The sequence below is a fragment of the Euprymna scolopes genome, chromosome 25 (assembly GCF_053919585.1).
Source record: "Euprymna scolopes isolate OS-2025 chromosome 25, ASM5391958v1, whole genome shotgun sequence".
In the NCBI taxonomy this organism is placed as follows: Eukaryota; Metazoa; Mollusca; class Cephalopoda; order Sepiida; family Sepiolidae; genus Euprymna; species Euprymna scolopes.
The window spans coordinates 15,779,784-15,785,844 of NC_136506.1; the positions used below are offsets into that span (position 1 = coordinate 15,779,784).

Below are 6,061 nucleotides of genomic sequence, written 5' to 3' on the forward strand. Positions count from 1 at the left end.
TAGACGATCTACCAAATTGTGATTTGTGTGCACGTCGGATAATGACAAAATATATAAGCAAAACGCCAGACAAAAAGGTCACAAAAATTTTCAACACTTAACATATAATAACCCAGTTAACAGCCGTCCCAAATCCGTAACTATCCAAAATATGATTAGAATTAAATCGTATTCCAAAAAGCCATCTACTTCGTTGAATAATAACTCTAATAACAAACCGACTTACCAACATAGCTCTGCCCAATACAATATTCATAACAAGCTAAATCCCTGCAATCGTCCCAGGAGAAAGATAAATATTTCGTTCAATCCCCCCTTCAGCTCAAATATCAAAACAAATATACTAAAACAATTATTTGATATTGTACAAAATTAATTTTAAGCAACCACGTAGGTATAGTTCCACATTTAATAAAAATTCTATTAAAATTCCTTGTCTACAATGCCTAACATACCACAAAGGATAATAATATCCAATAACAAAAAATAAAATTAGCTCAGATCATCCCTTTCCCTTAATGCCAAAAACCAACTGCAATTGAAACAATAAGCAAGACTGTCCACTCAAAAACGATTGTATCCGCAGGGATCTCGTATATTCGTGTACTCTAAGTTTCACCGAAACACCCATTGTTGAAAATATTCCTCCTACCACATAAATCTTCCATCCGTTTACTACTCAAAATGTAACTTCAATTAGCGAACCGACAGGTCCACCAATCGTTCCACCTACAGATAACAATGTAAAAACATAAACAACACATATAATAATATCAACATTGATGAATATAGTGATGATAGCAGTAAAATTAATAGCAATAATAACATTAATAATGAAAACCCGCCTCATTTTTCTCAAGACACTTATAATACTCAAAACTCATCTGTGAATATAGATCCAAATATCCCAGTAGAAATTAATCTACTATTGCTAATTATAACAACCTTGAATTAAACCGTAATCCCACCTCAAATCCTAAGAGAAATGTGCATACTACTAACACTACACGAACGAAGGGAAAATGTACACTTCTATTGGCACCACTTCAACATTAATAAAGTTTAGAATATCTAACCACAATTTTTTCTTTAATAATGAAATCACTGATAATAACCGGGGAACTACCTTAACCCCATTAATTTAAAAAAAAAACTTAAATCTAAAACATCCCTTTCACTATAAATTGGGCTATTATTAAAAAGTCAGAGTCTTAAACTTAAAGGTTCTAACTCTTGTCACCTTTTGTTTCAACTTAATTAATTTCAAGAGCGAACTTATTTCCCAATGTAAACACAAAAAAACTCAAATATAACCAATTCAAAATTAGTTAGCTCAGCTCTTAAAGCGACAGCTATAAATCTACGCAATATAAAATATTTCTTCTATTTTTTGTGAGACTAAAGGTGATGCCGTACACTTATATATGTATACATGTATATGTATGCATCTACATATACGTATGTATATGTGCATCTATATCTCTATCTATGTCTTTGTAAAATAACACGTGTCTCTATCCCATTTGCTTGTGTATGAGTTTTTCATTTAGTCTCAGTTTTTCCTAATTATTTAATATTATTTTATTTTTTATATTTTTGTTTTATATATATGTGTATATGCATTTATATAATCATATTATATACGGCATAATCACGTTGACACACCGGTTCCCGCCTGATCACCGAAGTTAAGCAACGTTGAGCCAGATTAGTACCATATGGATGACCATTTGGGAATTCTTGGTGCGATATATGCTCGCCGCGCATCTCGGCATTGTTTTAAGTTGTCCTGTACTTCGACTTGCCACTGGTATACAAAAATTCTGACCCAGGAGAGGCGTGGTTGGAGAGACGCAACCCTTGCCACACAGATCTCACGCGCAGGCAACCTTACAGTGGGTATCCATAGTCTGCCAAGACTGAAGGAAGTAATATGCATATATACATTTATATATGTATTTTTGTATATGCGTACGATTATAATTATAATATTGCATTAATTCATTACATCATGTTATTCCTATCTCCCGCATTACTTATTTCCAAATTTAAAAGTAACCAAACTGAATTATATTCCTGTTTGGGTCACATTGACACTTATTGTAATAGATGACTCTCTTCCTGCCCCTTCCCCCTTTCTTTCTCGCCTCCCCCTCAACTATGCCTAACTCTATTTCTACCTCTCCTTTCTACTTTTTAATAATCTCATTTACAATCTCCAGTTTAACACTCTTCATTTCCTTGATCCGTTATTAAAAAAAAGTTGCATATTTTCACTTTGCCATGACCTGATGTTTCTCCGGAAGCTCCATTTTACCCTGAACATTTATTTCTGTTCCTTTATGGATTACCATTGGATTTTCAATAGACTAATTTCGCATTTTTTTCATGTACTTTCTCATTGGATCTTTATCATATCAGTTTTCTCCCTTTTTTGTGTTTCTAGCTTTCCCAATCTCCTTGAATCTCTAGAAACTGTCTTTAAACTGTAAAATGTTTTTATGCAAATATGATATATATATACATATATATATATATATATATACATATATATATATATATATATATATGTATATACATATATATATACATATATATATATATACATATATATATATATATGTATATATATATATATATTGCTTGTTTCCTTTGATGCATTAATCCGTAACATTTATTGTATATTTTACAAACCTCTTTCTATCTGAGAGGAAAAACCGCATTCTTGGAAACTCCATGGAATAAGGTTTTCCTTGTTTTATTTGTACTCCTTGTCAAATAATGAAAATTTTGTATACCTTTCATACAGGTTTACAAAGTTTTTTTTGTTTAAAATTTGAATGAATGTTATATATATATATATATATATATATATATATATATATATATATATATATATATAACGGCTTGAATTAAAATTGTAAATACAACAGTCAAATGTCATGCTTTAATTACGCTCCAAACAGAAACATTCATTTAGAACGCGCTCCTGTGATATCAAAGAACCAACTGTTGATTTTATATGCCTGGCTTTCTGTTTGTACGGTGATAATGGTTTGACTTTAATTTTAAAATTAAGAAAGTCACGTATCAAGGTGAAATTGTACTTTAAACCGAAATATTCATTTCAGACGCTCGCCTAAAATAAACCTACTGTTGATTCTATATGTCGTGCCTTTCGGCTTGTATAACCATACAACTTCTCAAATGCACTTATGATGTAAGACTATGTAAGGTGTTAACTTTAATCCAAATCTTCTTTTTTCATCGGATTATTTGGATTATCTATTATCGATACTTACCGAAGACATTCCGATATGAAATTTAAGAACATCAAGTGCCTCCGTGTGAAATTTCATAAAAATCGGCCCAGCTGTTTCTGAGTTCATAGTGAACAAAATTACACACACAGACATTTCCTTTATATATATATATATATATATATATATATATATATATATATACTGGTTCTTGTCAGATCACCGAAGTTAAGCAAGGTGTAGCCTGGTTAGTATCAGATGGGTGATCTCTTGAGAAGTCTAGGCGCTGAATGTGTTCTACACTTATATCAGCATTTGTTTCCAATCCTTCTGAACGGACACTCACTTTTCCACTGGTATTTAACAATGTTGACTCTGGAGAGGTGTGGTTAGAGATTGCCCACTTCATGCTTCAAAAATTTCACGACCAGGCAGCCCTTCGTGGGTATTCATAGTCTATCAAAGACTGAAAGATACCTTATATATATACATATATATATATATATATATATATATATATATATATATATATATGTATATATATATATGTATATATATATATAAATATATATATATGTGTGTATGTGTGTGTACACATGTGTGTGTGTGTGTGTGAGATTGCCACTTCTTGACAGAAGCTTGCCATCTCTTCTGGTAAATGTCAGGCGTCCACATGCACGTAGATGTCTTTTGCGCCCACCTAAAATCTTGCATAATCGTTCACATATATGACAGGAGACAGGAGAACTTATCCGTGTTTGATGGTGCTTGTAGAGGGACTTTATTTGAGTGTCTTGTCAAACTGCGTTCAGATTTATACACCAATCCACAGATATTATAACAATACTTTGGTGGTCTGGGTGATATAATATCATTATAAAATTGTAGGCCTTGTCAAAACTTGCTTGACTTATATATATATATATATATATATATATATATATATATATATATATTTTTTTTTTTTACACAGAGATCACCACTTATCAAGGCCCGGAAGCCACTCAGGGATAAGGGTTATTGCAAGTACATTACGTTAGTGAGGAGATTTGATGAAGTGTTTACTTAAGGGGGCGGTTCATTAGGAATTTGTTAACATTAGACTTGAAGACATCCAAGTTGTAGTCCGGAGGGAAGCAGGCAGACGGAACAGACAAGACGTTATATATATATATGAACCCTTTTTCGGGGTCAACGGCCAAGCAGCACGGTGTGTGTTTGTGTGTGTGTATGTATGTATGTGTGTGTTGGAGTGGAGAGGGCTCCCCTAAGCCGCGGTGAAGGCAACCTTTGTAGGAGAAGCAAATCTGATTTAAAAAAAAACAGAAAGTGGGCGACCAGTACCCGCATTAAGCTGGTCTGCAGTTTCACTTGTTGCCGGCTATCTTGCTCTTGCTTGTTGCTGGATCTCAACATTTTGAACCAAGAGAGAGACTAAGCTGTCGTACAAACATGACTCTGTAACATCATCTGTGTACAGATACTCCCTCAAGCATTTGTCTATTAAAATGGTCCTGTGGCGATGGAAGTCATTTTTGGGCTTATGGACTTTAAGTGTCTGAGAGAGTGGCACTCGTCTGACAAGACGTTGCAATCATCATATATATATATATATATATATGTGTTGTGTGTGTGTCTGCGTGTGTGTGTGTGTGTACTAGCAGTTCAGCTAAGCTTTGCTCTGCTTGGCCCTTATGTACTGTACTATAATTTATGTGCATATATATATATATATATATATATATATATATATTAAAAAAAATTGACATGCTAACGGATATATTTCGTTCGAAAAATGAGCAAAAAGCATTCTATTCGCGTCATAAACAAAATATTTTTAAACATTGTACTTTTGTTTCATTTATTCAACTTAATTATCCCGATGAAGTCTTAAAATAAAGAAGAAGCATGCACGATCATAAAAATAATAATGGTTTTTCCGTTTTACATTATTTCATATTCATTTCACTATATTTCAAAAAATATTTAGAAAGTTAGACCATTTTAAATCTACAAAAGCGGCCAGAAAGTTGGTTCCACGTTCATAAAATCCATAGATTCTAACATGTTCCACCAAAGGGCTATAGTCTTTTGACGTAGCTGAGTGGTATTGGCTACTGCGAGTAATAATATAGTAAACCGCCTTATTGAATGTCTGGAGCTGGTAAATCCTTAACATGATATTTTCGCCGTTCATTTCGACGTCTCTCCTAGCCTGCTTTACCAGTCGGTATTTATGACTTCACCAACCAATCATATCTTTTTTATTATTGTACTGTACTGAGGCGGCACTCACCCTAGGCGCATTGAGTCAGCTTCCGCCAAAGGAGGAAATTCCATGGGAGTATTATATTCACAAGCAGTTTACAGCCCCGTTAGGGGAAATGACGACGTTAGGCTTTTGCAGCTCTTGTATGGAGGTGTCGATATCCTCCTACATTTTTTTTTTTAAATTTTTTTTTATTACATTTTCACCCCAAACAAGGCAAATTGCCACTTTGGTGTAGGGGGCTACTATCAGGGGCAACAACTACTGGGGTACTATGTAGGGATTTGGGCAGCAAGGTGTCGGTTCACGTTACACTTGAACTTCTGCACGTCAGTACTGTTGGGGAAGCAGGGACCTGGAATGGAATTCCAGAGTCTTGCGGTTCTGGGGAAGAAACTATTGGAGTAAAAAGATCTTTTACATCTAGGGACCTCTACAGTGTGGGGGTGGGATCTAGTAGCCTGTCGGGTTTGTCGAGGGTGCTCGCGTCGTGGGGGCACAAGTGATTGCAGTTCATCAGAGCATTCACCAC

The 6,061-nt window shown here is 34.3% G+C and overlaps 1 pseudogene; it reads left to right on the top strand.

Annotated features, from left to right (window-relative positions):
* The first annotated feature begins 1,638 nt into the window (after positions 1–1,638).
* LOC145247748 (5S ribosomal RNA) lies at positions 1,639–1,755 on the top strand (annotated as a pseudogene).
* The last annotated feature ends 4,306 nt before the right edge of the window (positions 1,756–6,061 follow it).